Source organism: Bactrocera oleae, chromosome 2, assembly GCF_042242935.1.
Source record: "Bactrocera oleae isolate idBacOlea1 chromosome 2, idBacOlea1, whole genome shotgun sequence".
Lineage (NCBI taxonomy): Eukaryota > Metazoa > Arthropoda > Insecta > Diptera > Tephritidae > Bactrocera > Bactrocera oleae.
The window spans coordinates 54,718,551-54,740,111 of record NC_091536.1 but is presented as its reverse complement, the minus strand read 5'-3'; the positions used below and the strand labels follow the sequence as shown (position 1 = coordinate 54,740,111).

General features: G+C 35.9%; 1 protein-coding gene and 1 long non-coding RNA gene across 8 annotated transcripts in view; one reads left to right on the top strand and one right to left on the bottom strand.

Annotated features, from left to right (window-relative positions):
• The window catches only part of LOC138859035 (uncharacterized), a 97,456-nt gene extending 94,763 nt beyond the window's left edge, over nt 1-2,693 (top strand). Inside the window, exon 4 of the long non-coding RNA XR_011398076.1 lies at nt 1,957-2,693. This is a non-coding gene — a long non-coding RNA (uncharacterized lncRNA). The remainder of the gene's footprint in view (nt 1-1,956) is intronic.
• Nucleotides 1-21,561, bottom strand: part of fru (sex determination protein fruitless) — a 300,477-nt gene that overhangs the window by 270,878 nt on the left and 8,038 nt on the right. The gene's annotated exons all lie outside the window — the stretch shown is intronic.

Below are 21,561 nucleotides of genomic sequence, written 5' to 3'. Positions count from 1 at the left end.
CCAATTTTTCGAAAGTGAGATTTTAGAGATACATGCCCTGTGATGACCCTTACTATGTTATTAAGTCCCCTCTTGCCTAAAAGTAAAAGCTTTTTGATCTGTTCACCATCAACACTACCCCAAAGTATTTTTGTGGTTTGTCCTGTGTTGTTAATGTTCAAAGACCTGAGGTTCACCTCTGAGGTTCATTGTTTCAAGACTTTAGTGATTTATAAGATTGGACCAAAACCATCTCCAAGGTCTTGCAAAACTAACTTATAAGTTCCCTGCTGTGAAGCTACTCGAGAAAGTCTCTTAACCGAAGGTGGTCTTCCAAAACAATCAAAAAAAAATCTGGCAAACTTCACTCTTATTACTTTTCAAAATAAACACAACCCCTATCAACCATCCTGTACACACATACACATGTGTGGTAATTGCGAACACAAATGACTAAAGGGGCGAGTAAACTAATTTTCTTTATCTCCTGCCACTTGCAGGTCAGTTCCACGCAAATTCCAAATTATTGCCTGCAACGCGGTGGCAAGAAAAGAAAAGAATTTGTGTTTATATGTATGTAAGCATGTGTGCAGAGCTATTACGCTAGATAATTTTATTCAAATAAGTAATTGAGAAAAGTGCTCTTCTATTTGCAATTGAAACGGTAGCTTCGAGGCGCAACGGTAGGACACATTAAGTATTGGATGCAGTAGCAAACCAGCGCACAAATTACAACAACAACACCAAAGTGACATTGTGTTTGAGGTCGCCATAGTAATTGTAATCGTTTCATTCTTGGTACTGCAGGACAAGAGTGGCCCACAGAGGCGCATAAGAAGAAGAAAGCAAAGCCACGAAAACTCTAACAGCGGGCACGAGCAGCAGTAGGGTGTGGCAATTTGCGCTGACAAACGGAACAACATAAGTGGCGGCCAATTTGGAGCAAACAAACCGCCTGCGTGGACGGACAACGGCACTGTGTGGACTGCCTTGGAATGCAGGCGTTAAAATATGCTCCGAAACACACACACTTACATGCTCAGGTTTTCGAACTTATTTGCGGCCATCGCTTCCAGCTAAAGACACTCGATCGCGCCAGTTGACAACTGGACAAACGGTTAAATGGTCGAATAGTTTGTTGTTGGGGCTTGCTGTTTCCGGGGGAGCGATGCATTTCTCAGGCGTAAAGCGCGAATTGCAGGTGCGCAAACATTGGAGATATATACATGTGTGTGTGTGTGACAGTTGGTCGAGCAAACAACTCGAGTGGACATTATTAGCGCCATTAATAGCTGGCGCTTGCCAGCTGTCGATTTAAGCGTTAATTATGTTGTTGTGGTTGTTCAATTTTGTGTACATGCCTTTATTGCTGCCTAGTTGTTGTACCGCATTGTTTTCAAGTTTCAAGTAGTAATTTGATATGTCACTTGGCAGTACTGTAAAGTTACACATCTCTGGCTCTAAGTCATGCTTCCGAGAAAATATATACATTAGACTGCTTTTTTTTTTAACTATTTTTTTTTTCGATCCCATGGTGTAATTTTGTTGGAAATACCAAAAAAAAAATTCCCTAAAAATTTGGGACTTTAATTTTAATATTAAGTACTAGACCTAGGCCTGTAAAGATTTCCCATATAAAATACACGTAAAACTTGATTTTTTTTCTTTTTAATTTTATAACTTAGCGGCAGTTGATGGGATTATCTCACCCGTCATTAGGTATTCCTCAGAATCGAACGCTCTACAAAAGTCTCCATTGCGGTAAAGTTATAACTTGCACCTGCGGGGTAGAACGGGCCCCCAAACCTAATTTTTCCATGAAATTCGCGTATTTTTGGAATTATCTCGAAAATATTAATACTCTTTAAGATACAGAGATTTTAAGTTGAAGTGGTATGTTATACTTAAGTTAAATTGTTAAATAAATTAATTTCACTATAAATTGTCATTTAAATCTGAGTTTGATTTACTAATTAGCTGAGGAACTAAAGATAAACCAGAAAACCGTTTGGAACCATTTGCATAACCTTGGATTCAAAAAGAAGCTCGATGTCGAACTAACGCAAAAAACATGATGGACCGAATTTCCATCTGGGAATCGCTGCTGAATCGCAACAAAATCGACCCGTTTCTGAAGTGGATTGTGACTGGCGATGAAAAATGGTTCACTTATGACAACATCGAGCGCAAACGGTCGTGGTCAAAGCTCGGGGAAGCGGCCCAGACGGTGGCCAAGACCGGATTGACGGCCAGGAAGGTTTTGCTGTGTGTTTGGTGGGATTGGCAAGGAATCATCTACTACGAGCTGCTCCCCTATGGCCAAACGCCCAATTCGGCCCTCTACTGCCAACAACTGGACCGCTTGAAGGCAGCACTCATCCAGAAGAGGCCATCTGTGATCAACAGAGGCCGAATTGTGTTCCATCCGGACAACACCAGGCCACACATGTCTTTGGTGACGCGCCAGAAGCTCGGATGGGAGGTCCTTATGGACCTACCTTATAGTCCGGACCTGGCACCAGGTGATTACCATCTTTTCCTGTCCATGGCGAACGCGCTTAATGGTTGGCCTCAAGAGAGGCCTGTGAAAGTTGGCTCTCCGAGTTTTTTGCCAATAGGGACGCAGCTTTCTACGAGAAGGATATAATGCAGTTGGCATCTCGTTGGCAAAATGTACACAAAGTTATCATCTTTTGAAAAATCAATAAAAAACCGAACGAACTTCTTACTTGACCAATATATTTTAATTATTATTTAATACATTTTAACTTATTACCAGTAATAGCCTAACAAAATTGGAGGGGATCTTTGTAAGCTATTGGATAGTAGAAAAGCGAAATTTTAGGTAAATTGAAATTGTCTTAACAGTAAATGTTAAGATTTTTGAATAATAACAAATTATTTTGAAAATAGATTAGAAACCCCGGCAAATGGGTCTGTGGAGTGTACTTTGACCATACGTATACACCTATCACCAGCAGATCTGGCCGATTTAGCAGCTCTGATACGAAATGTTTATGGTTTTGTTTATTTACTCATTCCGGAGAGAGTTTATAATGAATTTTAGGCTATTTTCATTGATTATCGGAGAGCTCATATTATTAACTGTACCTCAGCGACGTATGATGAAAACTCAGTGACTTCATCTGCTGAGCCATTTATGATTAGAGCATACATATATTTTCCGGCTATTAGGATATACGGTACCTGTTAGTGTTTAGAAGGAAATAAAGAAGTATTCGGCCTTGCAAATACTAAGAGGCAGAACTCTTTGGTAAAAAGGAAAGCAACTGATTATATTATAATACTGAATACTATCTATACATTACATTACAATTGTAATTATATTAGCTTGCTGACATTACAATATGATGACCTGGATACATTTTTAAACATTATGTATATTTTATCATATCCTCTCTTCTTCTGTGAAGCCTTTGAAGGCTTGAGAAAACGTAAAGAGCCTCACTTTCTTTACACACATTTTTACGTATTCTAATTTATTGCTATTCACCTCCACGACTCACCTGCTCTGCGCCGTTTCCTTCAACTGCCGGCAAGCAACGGCACGAGCATAGCCGAATATAGATGCTGCCACACAAATCACTTTGCAATCACCTTGTGTATAGTTAACTGCTTTTATTATATATTATTGCACCCCAATTCCGCTACAGTCAAACAATAGGATACCAATTAGCCTATTAGCAGAGCAACAAATGTAATTTCATAACAAATTAAAACAGTTATTTAGCATCAAGCTGAGTTTGGGCGTTCAGCACTTGGCTGGTTTTGCACGAATTGCCTCAAAATAGTATTCGCAAGTGTCATTTTGCTCGAGCGATTTTTATTTTCACATCTTATCGCTGTTTCTTATTTTCTTTTTGAAAAATGTGGAACGCCTGAGTGAAACTTAGACAATGTGTTGCCATTGGCAACGACCACATGCATCAACATGCCTACAAATGAGGGATACTTCTTCAAATGAGTCAGTTTCTTTTGCGAAAACCGAACGCAACAAATATGGCTTGTTGTTGTTGTTGAGGCTTTGGCGTTTGATATTTCCAATTTGTTATTGTTGCTGATGGGCAAACGAAAGCGAAGCTGATAAAAACAACATAACCGAATTCGCCGCAATAACGGCACTCGCATACATATGTATGTAATAAACACTTGCTGCTCAAATTACAGCTGAATTGACACGTGCCGCAGTAACAGGTTGCTCACGTCAGCTGCGCCGAGCAGCTGATAGTTACCGTTAATACAATGATTCGACACGGTTTGCAGACACTCAAGCGTATCGAGTTCGTAGTTGAAGGTGATATGATGACAGTTACTTATGTGTGGATGACTTACCCGGCGTATGATGAATTAGGCGTAGATATATACTTATATTAATATACTTGTACTTTAATCGGCATTGCTATCATTAATTTTTAATGCTATTGATTAATCGGATATTAAAATCCTTTTTCGGAGACGAATAGAATTGGCGAATTTCTTCATTGAGTTTACGGACCTTAATATTGTGATTATTCGATTGGAATATCATGGGAATATGATTTTTCAAAGTACTGCCCATATAAAACTATAACATTTACCCATTTTTCTGGCAATTTGTGGATTCCAGCTCAAAAGAACTTCGCGGGCTTAGCGGCCAACAATGAATTAATCCTATTTTTGATACCTCATTCTGATATGAACTGCTGTTCAGTAAGGGGCTCTGCGTCGCCCGTAAAATGGTTGAATAGAACAGGCAAGGTCTGAGCTATAAGACGGACAACTCGCTGTTTTTCAAATAGTTTTGAACCAGTCCTGCGACATCAGGCCGAATGTTGTCATGATGGAAAATTAATGCGTCGTGCCTCGTGCCTAGTTGCAAAATTAGGGCGTTTTTCGGCAAGCGTTCGCTTCAATTTGATGATTTGTTGTCGGTAGCATTCCCAATTAATGGTATAACCCGTTATATTCTAAGAGCTTTACTTGTATTTGGTAAGAATTTCCATCGAACAATGCTTCCAATTTCTCATCTTCAAACTTTTTTGGCCACCCAGAACTTCTTTTTCCAAGCCAAGATGACTAGAATCGTGCAAGGTACGTTCGCTCGCTTAGAGTAGGTTCACTATAAACTTTCATCAAAATACTTTTCGCTGAGTTTTCTTCATATTAAAGTAATGAAAAAGAACTCCCCCAACCAAATGCATGACATATACTAAAAAAGACGCACAATCCATCTCTTGGCAAACCGCACGTATATAATTATAGAAATATGTTTCTTTGTATTAAGATTTCACCATAAACAAACATAATCTACGATAATGTATCTTGGATTAGTTTGATGTTTTAACCTTACAAACCAAAAGTGTCGAGGTGTTTCGAACTCGACTTCCTTCAGTTAACTTTAACGATTCGCATCCATAGAATATTTAGCCTAACCGCAGTTCGACACGGTCATCAAGCTCATCTGGGGCCCAGTCATCTAGCGCTAGATGACGAAAGGATAATTGTACTCTCACTCACTAACAGTTTTATGATATTAAGGAGAGAGAAAACTGGTTTTCTCTATCTTTTCTGTATATTTCGTAGTCATCGTAGGGTATGACATTATTAATACTACAAATTTATTTTTTATAGTTTTTAAGTCCGTTAATTAAGTATTCAGACCCAATTTTTTTAAAAAATACCCAAAGCAGATTTTGTATTTATTTTTTAATGTTCTGTTAAGCGGTAAGATTAATAAATTAATAGATTAAAACTCTCTAACAAATGAACAAATGAAGACTTGAAGAGAAAAAGAGGAATTCAACATGGAAACTGATGAAGAAAGAAGGGACTTAAAAGACCAAGGTGATGTAAAAGTGACGAACGATCGAAGAATCCATTAAGGAGGAGGTAGGATGTCGGAATATATCATGAAAAGATTCTGAACAATGACAACATAAGAATTATTTGTAGATATAACAAAAAATACTTCATGATATGGGTTATATTACATTTGAAAACAAGTTAAGTTGTAGTGTTAATTTAAACCAATATCTTAAAGAGAATGTTTCATCATATAAATCCCTAAATTTCTTCCTGATAATAATATCTTTAAAACTAGTTTTGTTTAGATACTTTCATTGGCAACTTTATATACGCCCAGATACGAAATTAATAAAATATGAAATTTTTTCTTCAAAAATCCAGATGAATTTTTTCTTAAAAAAATTTTCTTGATAAATGTTCACCTTTTTGAACAGACCGTTGTCTAAAAAAAAACGTTCATTTATCGAACATCATCATAATATTAAGTCGTTCAACATAAATTGAGTACCGGATATTGGTTAGAACGCATCATCAGCACAAGAAACCTTTATATAATATTAAATCAGCGCTGCATTCGAATATAAAGATGGTATATACTTGTATGTAAATCGACTAATTTCTATATAGTGACAAACCACCACCTACCTAATGTAGCCATAAATTTTTCTATTCTGTGTATTTACATACAGCAAATTGTTATTTTACAGCTGGCAGCAGCACAAACACACACTGCCGTAGGAGTTGTCAAAAACAGCTGTTTTGAAGCGAAATCGCTGTCATAAAGACTCAATGTATATTTCATTTTGCCTATTGCCGACACTTCGTTAGAGCTCAATTCGGCATTTGAGCGTAAAATTAGCCATTGAGCTTTCGACTACTTCCCGCGAGCTTTTTGTTCTTGCTTACTTTCGCATGCCGGCCCAAGAGCTTTGCTGACTGGCGCTAGGCATGATATTCATGTTTCTATTACAGACAATAACAAAAGCAACAATATGACTGTTAGCGAATGCCAACCGGCACGAAAATACATACTTATATGTATGTACATACATAAACAACAATAAAGCAAAGCCAGGCGTGCAAAGAGCTGACAGGTGAAAGCAGGCTATTTGCGGCAATACACAGCTAACTGTAACTGTGACAGTTGAAGGCCATCAAAGGTACCATGTTGGCATTTGACCGTTGAAGCGGCTCAAACGCAACCCTTGCATGCTTGAAGGCGTCTATGGCGGCAGCTCCGGCGCTACTTGTGTGAATCTGGTGCAAAATGCCTAAACAGGTAACTCACTAACGCCCACCGAAGGCCCACAGACGACTGCCAACACGGTGTACGCCGGCTATGTTGGACAGTGAGTGCGTCGTGTAAATTACTAAATCGGCTTATAATTCTGCAACAAAATAACGAGAAATGGCGGCGCCGTTGTGCGGACATTCGCGCAAAGTATTAGTAATAATCACCTGGCCGATTGGAGGCGTCGGTAGATGCGTAGGGTTGTCATGTGTGCATTTAAATTTTTTTACGATTTTTTGTCGCTGCATAGCAAAGTAAATGTTGTGGAAAATGTAAAGCAGGTAATAATTAGATTAGAAAATTTTTCGTTGTTGACTTATTTTACTTTTATGGCATTTTGTATGGCTATTTTTGTGTTTTTGGTTTTTTCTGCTGTCATGCCAATGTCACATGGCTTGCAGTTTGCATACTGGTATATATACATATATGTTCTTGTGTATGGGCGTTGGGATGAACAAGAGTGGTTTACCGGCGCAATTGAAAGCAGTTCACTGCGGACGACGCATACTTTTAGGGGTTAATATGTTGTGGTATCTTTAATGCCGCAAAGTATGCGACAATGTCTTTAACCTGTTTGACGAGATTTTGGTTAAGCAAGTGGTATGTGGGCCTGTAGGAAATCACGGTAAAAAATTATGCTGATTAATATGAAAAATTTCCAAGAAAAAAATATTTTATCTGAATGTATTAATTTCTTTGATTATTTTCTTAAAATAGTGTTTTTATACCCTGAACAGTATTAACGAGTTTATAACCCCTAAATACAAACTTCGGAGAGTACATCCATACTAAATATATAGGTAAATGATCAGCAAAAGGAGCATAATCGATGTCCGTCAGTCTGAACTACTAGTCTTCGAGATACAGATCTGACACTCGTCCTATTCTCTCCAAGAATACAAACCGAACAATCAAAATCAAGTTCTTGTATGAAATCTTTTGTATTTGTGCAGGGTATTATAGCTTCAGTGCAACCGACTTTATATACATATTTATATTAGAAAATCAGAAATAATTGGGGCAGGCTTAAGTCAACTTATAAAATCAAGAAAAGGCGTTAACTTCGGGTGCACCGAAGTGGTCCGATATACATAGATATATATTAGGGTGGGTCAGAAACCGAATGTTTTTTTTTTAGCTTCTTACTCTAAAATATTGGTTGGAATAGCTCTCCAAGAACGAGCTCTTGAACTACTTGAAAGCATATTTTGTTTTGTGGATTTTGTAAAAATTTGAATTCGGAACAAGTCTATAACGTTTTTTCGTAAACTTAACCGTAGAAAAGATATCAGCAGTTGAAATTTGACTATTTTAAGAGAATTTTTTTTCTGTTGAATTTTATAATATAATGAAAAAACATTTTGAATTGAAAATATCATAGTATTGTAGGGAATTTTTTGCTCTACAAAATGGGATGTTTAATTTTTTGATAAAGTTAAGAATATACGAGATATTCATCGTCAAATATCAATGCCTATCAAAGGAAAACACAAAAAAAATGAAACAAAAGAGACCAGTAAATTCGTTACAATACTACAATATTAGATTTCTAATTTAAAATGATGTTTTTTTTTGAGTTATAAAATCATATCATATCAAAAGAAAAAAACAAATTTGGGTAAAAATAGTCAAACTAGTCATATCTTTTAAAATGTTAAATTTAAGAAAAACCGTTAAAAACCATTTTGTAAAGTATTCAATTTCCAACAAAATTCATGAAAGAAATATCTTTTCAAATGATTGGAAGCGAGGTATGGATTTTTCTATCTGATAATAAGAAAAAAATATAAAACCATTAGGTTAGGGAAGGTCCTCCCCGTTACAATTAAGAGCTCATACATGGAGAGCCTTTCTTAAAGGAGTCTATAAACAAAATTTTAAGAGAAGCGAAAAAACACAGCCTTTATTTTGGCCCACCCTAATATACATATATTTTCTGTCGAATTAAATTACAGAAAACCAAATTTTTTACCAATATATACATTGGAAAGCACTTTGAGTACAAGACTATAATATCAATATTCTTCGAGTTGTATGTTCGAATCCAGACCTACTATAACATTTATACCCTGAACAGGTTAAGTTTGCCACAAAGTTTGTAATACCTGGAAGGAAACGTCGGTGTATATACATATATAAATGATGAGGGTGACGAGCTGAGTCGATTTAGTCATGTACGTCTGTCTGTATATATGCAAACTACTTACTCAGCAGTGGAAAACCTTTTTATTTGGCAAGATATCTTCACGAAATTTGACTGACACGCTTTAATCTCCGATCAAATTAAGATCGGAGCATATATAGTTGCTATAGGAAATGAGCCTGTGATGGCTATTATAGCTACGGTGCAGCCGAAGTTAACGTTTTTTCTTGTTTTGTTCCAACTTCTGCTTCTCGCCGTTAAATAGCTCCGAGTACTTCAGGTATGAAAATTTCCTGATTAACTTCATCAGCTGTCGGCTTAAACTCAAAGTATGGAGATGAATCCTAGAGCTGCGATTACTGAAGATGATGAATCTAAACTAGATTCATATGTCTTAAATACTAACTCTCGGCAACTAATTACAATTTTGTTAAAATGTTTAATAATAATTCTAATGTTCTCAACCGAGATTATATTTGTTATTTGAGTCACAAAGGACATTCACTTATTTCCAAAAACACGCGTTAAATGAAATCTAAACGTTTTCCAAAGCCAATTAATTTATTAAGTTTCTAATATTCGATCATCAACAAACAGATTGCTCAACTGACCAACTTTATAAAAAAAGTGACCAACCAGTCTCACAACTATTAACACTTTCGTTAACTTTTTAATCGAGATGACGTGACCTTTAGAACATCACCAAAGTTTATATAGAGTTCGAGTTGACTTGCATAACCAAGGCATTCTTTCCCAATTGCGTTAAAAGTACTTTCCTAAAATTAATCAGTATTTACCAAAAAATGTAAACGTTTTCTGCCCTAGAGTTACATACCTACTATCAAATAAGACTTAGAATATTAATTTCTAACACTTAAGTGGTACATTCTCATTAGGTCGAGTCCCTCGATAATATATCTTTACAATATCAGAAGTTAATATAGAAGACTTTTCGTCATAAAGTCGCTAACGCCATATATATATATTAGAGTAGACCATCACATAATCAGGCAGTGGCGTGACTAATACCCCAGACTTATAATTCGAACGTCCATTTGAGCAGAGCTATACGACCGTCTGAACTGCTGCATCGTGAACAAAGTTGGACTGGTCCCAAGTTCCTGGCAAAAGCCGATCGATTGACATATATATGTTCGCAATAAAGATCCCTACAAGCTCGAGCTTCCCTTGGTTAATAATTACAATAGAAATACCATCTAATCTAATTTGACCCGGGCTGACAAAAAAAATATGTGCACGTATTTTAATACAAATCAATATTATCGTTGCCAAAATGGCTCCTGAACTAATGCAAGCATGCCAAAGTTAATCCAAATTTTCATACACTTTTTATAACCTTCGGTTAGAATGGCCTTCGGCACCATTCCTGAGATTGTTCGACAGTTCGACGTCATATGCATATACCCCCGTCTCATCTCCAATAGTGCTGCTTCTGATGAATGTAGGATTCTCTGCTAGGTTGTTATACTTTTTATCGTCATTAACATAGGTAGAGTTGTAGGAATAACTCGCATGAGCAAGTGACTTCATGACTTTCACTGAATGTTGGGTGCCACTCAATTACTTAAGGTCTTAATAAAGTAGAATACCCAAACCACTTTCAACCACTTTGTAGCTGAAAAACCTGCCACTGCTCCTGCCCTCTCTGCTACAATTCCACTGATGTAGGAGCATTTTTTCTTTGTGGATTGTTAAATCTCAGAACTTGAGTGTGAAGGTTTCTTAGAAAATCTTCCACAATGCTAACATGCAATTTTGTCTATGAGGTAAGAATTCCAGCATCTTTGGAATGTATTTCTAAAATTGTATATTTGTGCTGATGGGCAAGTTACGTGGAGCATCCTATCGGCCTAAATAATACTTTGACTGGACTGACCAAATAAATGGGCTGATGACATATCTTGTTTTGATAATTGATAGTATATTTATAAAAAATTTCAAGAATATTAAAGGGTTGAACAATAGGCCAGGTTTGATTATATAATGACGAGTTCTATTACGTTTAAGTAATTTTACCGTTATAAGCAATTAATACACACATGTGTATGCATTTGATTAAAAACCACTTTCCACACACATCTTTGATTAATATACCACACTTAACAGACCTACTTATGTACACACATTAAGCCCATATCCTTTTGAATACTGGTGCATATAACCGCAAATGGCAAGGATTTCTTTGATTACCGGAAATGTTCGACTAGCACGACTCCCAATAATTGCCGGAATAAAAGCACAAAGTCAATGAAGTTGAAGCAACTTAAAGTGACAAACATCATACATATATTGGTGAAAAATCAATGGCAACAAGTGTTGAGCGCACACGAAAGGCTAAGTCCTGGGGGAATTCCGTTTCTTTAATAAAGTGAGTGTGGACAACCACATTTTTATATGTATATAAAGTGCAGAGAAAGTGAGAAAGCTGACGTGTTGATGAAAGTAGTTCATGTGCAGACACTTGCTGGGAAGCAAGGAAGTAAGTGAAGGACACGTGTCTGCTGCCAACCGGAAATCTTAAGCGGATTACAACGGCTTATGGCTATGTGTATTGGAAAGCAATCGCAATAATACAAACAAGCAAACAATCCCATGCTGCTTTATTTATTTAGTATTTTGTCGCCTTCTTCTTCGGTGGCTCGCAGTGGTAGCCACAAGCTATGACACTTCAATCACGCTGCGCCGTAAAGGGGAAAATTTATTAAATTGTATTTACATTGTTGTTTACTTGTTCACCTGGAGCGCAATTCCGTTTGCTGGCCGATTTTATTCTGACACCTTTATAAGGATACAGTGTGACTATATTTATACTGTTTGAACGAAATTTCAAAGGAAGAGAACGAGTTTATAAATAAATTTTGATATTTCGGGTTGATAAGAACTACAAGTATATAGTATGTACATAAAAAGTATATATGGTATATGATGATTCATTATCCATGAGGAATTTAGATAGTAAGTGAGATTACAACCCGTAATGCTTAGTTTCTTAACAAAACTAATAAAAGGGTAGTCGCAACATTAATTGATTTCGCCAGCCACCAATAGCATCTGACGAAATAGGCCGTTAATTGCACAGAGAGCACCTTTTCGGAATGACTTTGTAGTGAACAGTCTATTGGAACAGACTATTTGTATCACAGAAACTGATAGAAATAATACAGCTCGTTAATTGATTTAACTGAGCAAAAGCGAATATGAATATAATCAAAAAATTAGATAAGGAGCTAGATTTTCTTGATTATTAAGAAAAAATTGGGAAAAAGGCCAAACATGGGTCGATTATAGTACAATCTTGATCACTGCGGTTTGCTAAACCATCTTCTATCGAATTCTTATAAAGACTCAATGCCATTAAATGATTTTGTTTTTGGTCCTTTTTTTGTTTTCGACCACCGAATACTTCAATATTTCTTTATCCTTTTCAAATGATCGACAAAGGCACTCATAGTTTTTCTTTCTTTACTAACAGCTTCCGTTAGACCCAAAATTATTCTCACAGTAAAAGAAGTGTAGCAATCTCGGCTCTAACTTGTGGCAAGCTCCTTTTGTTCCATATAGACCTTAGAAATTTTTAAAACTAAGTTGGATATGTCTTGCAAGGTGCCGCAATTTTGGACCATCATGTAGATCGCACATACTCTTAAGTAAATGAATTTATAAAAAAATATTTTTTTAAGAGCACGCCTAGTGGCAAAAAATCGATTATTTTTTCTCATTTCAATAGGTTAACATATACCTTTTAAAATAAGAAACAAAAAGTATTAAATAAGTCGATATTTCCGATAGTTTTTGAGTTACAGCGAGCGAGGGTCAAAAACCACCAACATTTTTGGATAGAATTCAACTATTTTCTTAAAAACGTCGGCATTTGTCAGTTTTGGAATTTTACTCTTCAAACATTATACTGTGTGGTAACATAGGTATAAATATACCAATAAAATTCAAAAATAATTGATAGACTAGTTTTTTGTTTAAATTCCCAAAAATCGCCCCATTTAGGTTGTCACACTAGGTGTGCCCTTAAGATACTAGTATGTTACATAAGTTTGTGTTCGTATTTTTAGACCTGATAGGTATGTGTTCGGCCGATACTCTATTGAGAATATTTTGTGATATTTAAATTTAAAGCTTTAATTAAACAAGGTTGACTTTTCAGAGAGAGAAAGACCCGCTTCTATCAGACTCTAGTTATTAGCCTAGCATTGAAGAAAAAAGTGTCACTGACTACTCTGGCGAGATCATGAGTTCTAATTTTGGAACTGATTACAGTAAGAAAGGTTTGAAGGATAAGATATACTACACATATATTCGTTGCTGTAGGTTAAAGGGAGGCCAATTCACAGTCATTATTGCTTCTTTATGAAAATCAATGAGAATAATACTTTCTATTTTAAACTAAATAGATTGTAATACACTGTAAAATGGTGATTTTAATTTTTTATATAAGCACAATCACATCGATAAATTTTGTTTAAAATATGCAAATATGTTACACGTGTTTGACGTCGGAAACGGAAACCACACATGATATATTGCCCTTTTTGGGGTTAGAGAACTTAAGGCGTAAGCAAACCGTGAAAAATTGACAGTTGAGTTGACAGCTGCCACAGTTCTCAAAAAACACCCTATATATGCAAGATTATCCATTTATGTATGTATCTAATTAACTTCTTGCGTGTTTTCAAATGCCTACCTATTTCTCCGTTGAAATAAAAGAAATGCAGATTTCAAGATTTTGAATTTTCATAAGCCTTTACATTAACATACTTGTAGTTCTCGTTTAAACCGTAGTTTTGCTTTAAAGTACATTTGTGACCAAGAGTTTTTTGCCAAACACAACCTGTACATTAAACAAGTAAGGAAGGGCTAAGTTCGGATGTAACCGAACATTTTATACTCTCGCAAAGTCAAATGGTATACTCGTTTGAGATTTCTTTGTGGATTGACTGATATTTTCGGTAGAAGGTCAACTATAGGCACTGGGGTCCACATATTTAGTACTTAGGGGTTTGAACAGTTTTGGTTCGATTTAGACAATTTTTGGCCGCAAGGTGGCATACTTTAATTGCATTATTCACGCAAAGTTTTACCCCGATATAATCATTGTTACCTGATTTGCATAGTGGAAAGTGAAAGAATCAGATGGAATTGAAAATGGTGTTACATGGGAAGTAAGCGTGGTTGTAGTCCGATTTCGCTATGACATAGAAACACGAAAAGAACGTTATGCACCGAATTTGGTTGAAATCGGTTGAGCAGATTTCAAGATATGGGTTTTCACCTAAAAGTGGGCTGTGCCACACCCACTGTCTAATTTTGAACGCGGTTCCTATAAAGTCATCTCATACCATCCCAGAGATAAAATTTAATGTCTCTGGCGTGTTTAGTGCTTGATTTATCGCGCTTTTAGTCGTTTTTAACAGTACCGTTATATGGGGAGTGGGCGGAGTTGCCACCCGATTTCAACTATTTTCACACCGTCAATAGAAGTGCTAAAAACATTTGCTTCTAGTGAATTTTGTTATTATAGCATTAGCGGTTTAGGAGATATGCACATTAAACCTATTAGAGGCAGGACCACGCCCACTTTTTAAAAAAAAGTTTTAACCGCAGATGCCCCTCCCTAATGTGATCCTGTGTACCAAATAACAGTCTTGTATCTTATTGCAGAGCTTAGTTATGGCAAGTTATTTGTTTTTGATTAATGGCGTTTTGTGGGCGTGGCAGTGGTCCGATTACGCCCATCTGCAATACCAACCGTCTTATAGTACCAAGAAACATGTCTACCAAGTTTCATAAAGATATCTCAATTTTTACTCAAGTTAGAGCTTGCACGGACGGACAGACGGACGGACGGACGGACAGACAGTCACCCGGATTTCAACTCGTCTCTTCATCCTGATCATTTATATATATATAACCCTATATCTAACTCGATTAGTTTTAGGTGATACAAACAACCGTTAGGTGAACAAAACAATTATACTCTGTAGCAACAGGTTGCGAGAGTATAAAAAGCGTGAAGTGTGAAATAGCTCGGTTCATAAATTCAAGTGGCAACCGACGGGAAGTTACGCTCATGCACTCTACCATTATTTTGTCTAGCCTCTCGCACACGGTTCTTAAGTCCAATTCAGGTCGCTTAGCTTTAACAAATTTAAACATGTGGCTTTTTCCACACGAAAAAAACCATGCAAAAGGGTCATGGGAGAATCGTTGGAACTTACAAATTATATCGTTTCAGTTGTTGTCAATGTTGTTTTAACCTTTAACTAGTCTCACAGGAGTCGCGTGTTTCGAAAATTCTCAGAATTGATCAATTTCCCCCACTTGCCACGAACCCGCGTCTCAGTAGCTTTTTTTTTAGTTCTTTTTTTTAGTTTTCATACAAATATATTTTTGAAATATTTTTTTCATTTTAGTGCAAAATGGCTGAAAACGCTATAAGTATATTACGAGTAGACAGTCCATTATTTCAAGAGGAATTCAATACCCTCTTGCTGGCTTCAGACCAATCTGTCAGTGAAGATGATATTGATGAGTTGTTGGTTTCCGATGATGAAGGTAGCATCGATAGTTTTGATAATGCCACGCCTCTTTCGAAATTACGAAGGTCGAATTTTTATTACGGAAAAAATGTTAATAAATGGTCTAAGACAGACGCGGATGCTAAAGACCCTATCACCATTTGGCATAAATTATTTGACGAGCAAATGCTGGAACAAATATTGACTTGGACAAACCGAAAAATGTCTCCTTATATAATAGAATAAAGTTTCTTTGTCAGAATAAAGCTGAACTATAGACATAACTGAGCTGAAGGCTTTTGTGGGTCTTTTACTTTATTCAGCTATTTTGAAATCTAACCACGAACGCACAAGTTACTTATTTGCTAGGGATGGCACAGGGTGTGAAATATTTGGATGTGACATGTCAGAAAATATATTTGTTATTTTGTTACTGTGTTTGCGTTTCGATAATCCAGACGATCGCGCTGAAAGGAAATCGATTATAAGTTGGCCGCTATATCCTTTATTTTCAACATTTGAGTGAATTGAGTGAATGCGTCACCAAAGATGAGATTAGTGAAGTTTTGAGGATGATCTCACATGATTTATTACGCGAAATACCAAGCGAATTTTAGCCCAAAAAATAGAGATTTCCAGTCAATTTTTTTTGGATTTACAAATCAAAATCCTAAGAAGAAAAGAGCTGTGATAATTGTTTCCTCAATGCATCATGGAAAAGCAGTTGATGCCGATTCTGGAAAGCTAGCAATAATTCTGTATTGTGACACAACAAAAGGAGGCGTCGATGAAGCAGATAAAAAATATTCCATTTTTTCCTGCAGCCGCCGAACGAGCAGATGGCCAATGGTGTTATTCTACCGCATTGTGAAATTTTTTGGGGCATAGCTGCCTATATATTATATAATTTTTAAGTCTTTAGCCCGCTCGCTACTGCTACCCCAAATGTAAAGACGTGTTGTGTGCAGTCAGTAACCGATGGCGCTACGGCTAGTGTTAAAGCGAGTACTGGGTGAGGATATGGTTGAAGGAGGTATCCAAAGTTCTGAAACTAGTCAGGGAAAGCGAAGGGCATGCATTATTCGTCTGCCCAAACTGCACAGAATCACAGTGTACACATGTGTCGGGAGTTGCAATCCCATATGTCTGCAATGTGCTGGCCTCTTGTGCAAAAATGGCCGATGATTTATATCAAATTGAGTAGGTGTCAGAACTTGTGTTTTTGTGATCTTTCTTAATTAGATTTTTATTAAAAAATGTAAAATTGGTCATTTTATTTATATAAGGTCTATTAAACTGCTAAACAAGGATCTCATGTCAGCTAAGGCTGAAAAGTACCACAAATTGTTAATTAACATATTAAAAAAAAAAAAAAAAATAAATACTAATTAAATTCATTTAAATTTGTTTTATTACATTCCAATAGTTAAATATCAGCACAATTTAAAATCAGCTAGATGCTATTTTATGAAAAAATTTAACTTTGAAAGTAGTACCCTATGAGACGTCATGTCCCTTATGAATGAACCAATATCATTTAGTACATATTATTCTCCAGGAGCATAATGGGCCTCCTTTTTCAACAAACCAACCAACATATTATGCTAAGCGAAATATATTTTTCGATATACCCTCACGAACCGATATGTACGATACCTTTTATATAATAGTTAACGATATAGGTATTATATATTGTATTATACGGTATAAAGTCAATTAGAGTAAAATTAATTTGGGTATTTCGGATTTAACATTTTTAGATGACAGTTTTTGAATCTATGGAATGTGTTCCTTTTTCAACAAATCAGAGTCTTTATCAGCAATTATTGGTTACATATGCTTCTAATATTTCTATGGTCTATGGTTTTATGTTTTTCGCCAATTGCACAGAATTACCTAAAATATCGATATAGTTGAATATTTTCCAAAGATCAAATTTCATCACCAAGTGCGTGTTCTGTTGATCCATTATAATAAACTCATATCAATTTTCGTTTTAATTTTCAAGTAATATAATGTGCAGTTCTCACTGTTCAAATTTATTGACAGTCAACAACATTTAACTGATGTTATCCTGGTCCAAGAGTTGATCCTGTAATCTAGGGTGATTTAAAACTTTAACTGTCAAAAAATTCCAATGTAATCCATTTTTGTTAGTGATTCAGGAGGACGCTAATTATTTTTCTAACAATTTAATAGGTATTTGCCAAACAAAAGTTGCCAAGGGATTTTAGGAGGCTAATGAATTATTCCATCATTTGTTCATTTGGGATTTTGTTGTGATGAATTTTGTTATCTCATAAATATATATGGAAACAAGCACTTTGTAGTATCCGAAGAAGCTATTACGTAGCTTTAGGAGAGAAACTATCTGATTTTTGGTTAGATGAAACATAACCGAAGGGAAGCGCTACAAATATGAGTAATAACCAATGAACGTAAATTCAAACTAGGCAATACTTAACCCATTTGCCGTTAAAAAGCGCTAAATAACCACTCAATAACAACAATAAAGCTCTGCATTATGATTTTAAGCATTACCTAAAACGAAAAACAATGCACTTAAACCACTTGGCAACAGATGTCATCCGGATATTACAATAAATACACAAAATGAACCATCAAAAAATACCGAAATGTCATGCAGTTTATGAAAGACGTTGTTATGTAATATTGTCATATGAATAATATTTTGTACTATTTACCTTTAAATCGAATAGGATACACTTTTTGTGGACAAATAATTTTTCCCTTACTCAGAGAGGAAACTTGATATTATACCCTGAACAGGGTGTATTAAGTTTGCCACGAAGTTTGTAACACTCAGAAGGAAACGTTGGAGACCCTATAAAATATATACATAAATGATTAGCATGATGAGCTGAGTTGATTTAACCATGTCCGTCTGTCTGTCCGTCTGTATATATGCAAACTAGTCCCTCAGTTTTTAAGCTTTCAATAGAAATTTGGGACCCGTCCTTTCCTCACTAAGAAGCTGTTCATTTGTCGGAACGGCCGGTATCGGACTGAACGATCATAAACAAGCGCTTCAATGAAAAACTCTTTCATTTGACGAGGTTTCTTCACCAGGTTAGGCACGAGTTGTTGTTTAAGGCAACAATGTATTCTCCGAAGAAATTGCTCAGATCAGATCACTATATAATATAGCTGTTATACAAATTGAACGATCAGAATCAAGTTTTTGTAAAGAGCCTTTGTATTTCTGAAGGGTATTATAGCTTTCTTTACAACCGAAGTTAACGTTTTTTCTTGATTTTATTCTCTCGCAACTTGTTGCTACAGAGTATAATAGTTTTGTTCACCTAACGGTTGTTTGTATCACCTAAAACTAATAGAGTTAGATATAGGGTTATATACAATATATATAAATGATCAGGATGAAGAGACGAGTTGAAATCCGGGTGACTGTCTGTCCGTCCGTCCGTCTGTCCGTCTGTCCATCCGTCTGTGCAAGCTGCAACTTGGATAAAAATTGAGATATCTTTATGAAACTTGGTACACATGTTTCTTGGTACCGTAAGACGGTAGGTATTGCAGATGGGCATAATCGGACTACTGCCACGCCCACAAAACGCCATTAATCAAAAACAAATAAATTGCCTAACTAAGCTCCACAATATGATAGAAGACTGTTATTTGGTACACAGGGTCACATTAGGGAGGGGCATCTGCAGTTTAAATAAAACTAAAAGTGAATGGGGTTCCGCCCCCTAATCTCGGTCGGTTTAATGTGCATATCTCCTATACCACTGAAGCTATAATAACAAAATTCACTGGGAGCAAATTTTTTAGCATCTCTATCGACGGTGTGAAAATGGGTGAAATCGGGTGACAACCCCGCACACTCCCCATATAACGATACTGTTAAAAACAACTAAAAGCACGATAAATCAAGCACTAAGCAAGACAGAGACATTAATTTTAAGCTCAGGGATGGTATGAGATTACTTTATAGGAACCGCGTTCAAAATTAGATAGCGGGAGTGGCATCGCCCACTTTTAGGTGAAAACCCATATCTTCGGATCTGCTTAACCGACTTCAACCAAATTCGGTACATAATGTTCTGCTCATATTTCTATGTTATAGTAAGAAAATGGGCGAAATCGGATTGCAACCACGCCTATTTCCCATATATCATCATTTTAAATTCCATCTGATTTATTCACTTTCTACTATGCAAATCAAGCAAGAATGACTATATCGGCGTAAAACTTTGCGTGAATAATACGTTTAAAATATATCACCTTGTGACTAAAAATTGTGAGTGGACCACAGTGCCTATAGTTGACTTTTTACCTAAAATATCGGTCAACATAGAACAAGGCGGCAAGATCCACAAAGAAATCTAAAACGAGTATACCATTTGACTTTGCGAGAGTATAAACTGTTCGGTTACATTCGAACTTAGCCCTTACTTACTTGTTTGTAAGTGTTCCTTAATGTTCCAGTCATTTTAGTAAGTTCACCTCGGAATTCAGATACCCAGCTGTAAGTCTGTAAATACTTGTATATTGACACCCAAAAGTTGTCTCAAAACTTACATATGGTAGGGTGTACGCAACTGTTAAATTTCAAGGTCAAAGGTCACAAAAATCGGTTTTTTGCGCTTTTTTTGAAAAATCTCATTTCCTATGGGTTTTTTGCTATTGGTATTTATTATCAATATTGTAGAATACAAAATACAAAAGCTTAAATGACTGGACTATTTATTATGTTTATTACTTCAACAATTGAGCACAATTTATTTATATATGGTTGAGGCGTCAACTGACAATTGCATTGCCGAAATTGCCATTCAATACACACTCAATTCGATTATATTTGCAATAAATTTATATTATTACATACCATACAGGGTGACTGTGGGGTGATTTATTGTCAGTCTTATTATTTTCGAGTAATTGTGCCAGCCAAAGGCTGAAGACACTGTTGATTCATGAGTAGATTCAGTAGTAGATCCCGGAGCTCACAAATACAGATGTTTTTTTTTTCCTGAGTTCTTGCTATTGCTGTTGTTGTAGCAGCCACAGAATCTTATATTTCGTCTTGATTTCAGTCCGGGATAAGTATGTATATTCTGATATTTCGGTAAATGCAACTACCACATTTAACAGTACCAGCTTTAATTTAAAATAATTTTTTTGGTTAACAGAGCACCCTTTATATACATGAAAATATGTTTTCTATATTAGGGATATAATAAGTATTTAAAAAACGTGCCATCTCATTAATACATATGTACATACGAGTACATGCTCCCACTCAGAAAATGTGTTTAAAACTGTTGTTATATTTATATGTATATGATGGCTTAAGTTTAGTAAAAAAACCAATAGAATACCTACAATCAAAAATGTGTTGACCAGGCGTATGGCACGAATAAATATTCTCTTAGATACCCCGCGGTGAATCATCAAATTAGTCATGAAAAAATAAGCAGTTTATATGCAGAATTTTCGGACTAAAATCGGTCCAGTCAAACATTTATTAAATTTTAGAAAATTGATTTTTGAATAAAAATTGAAGGGGCTAAGCAAAATTGCAAAATTATTCCTCAGATTATAAATTAAAGTATGAGACAGGTGTATTTCTGACCGAAACTTGACAGCAGCATTCCGTTGGACATAAACTCGTCGAAAATACTATCTGACCTTATGGAAAAAGGCAGTTAGCAGACTAGTTGCAATTGTTTCGTACCAGTTGTACCGTAATTTATAACGAGTTAATTTGACTATTGGTCAAGTGAATTAACTGAATTTAAAACTATTTG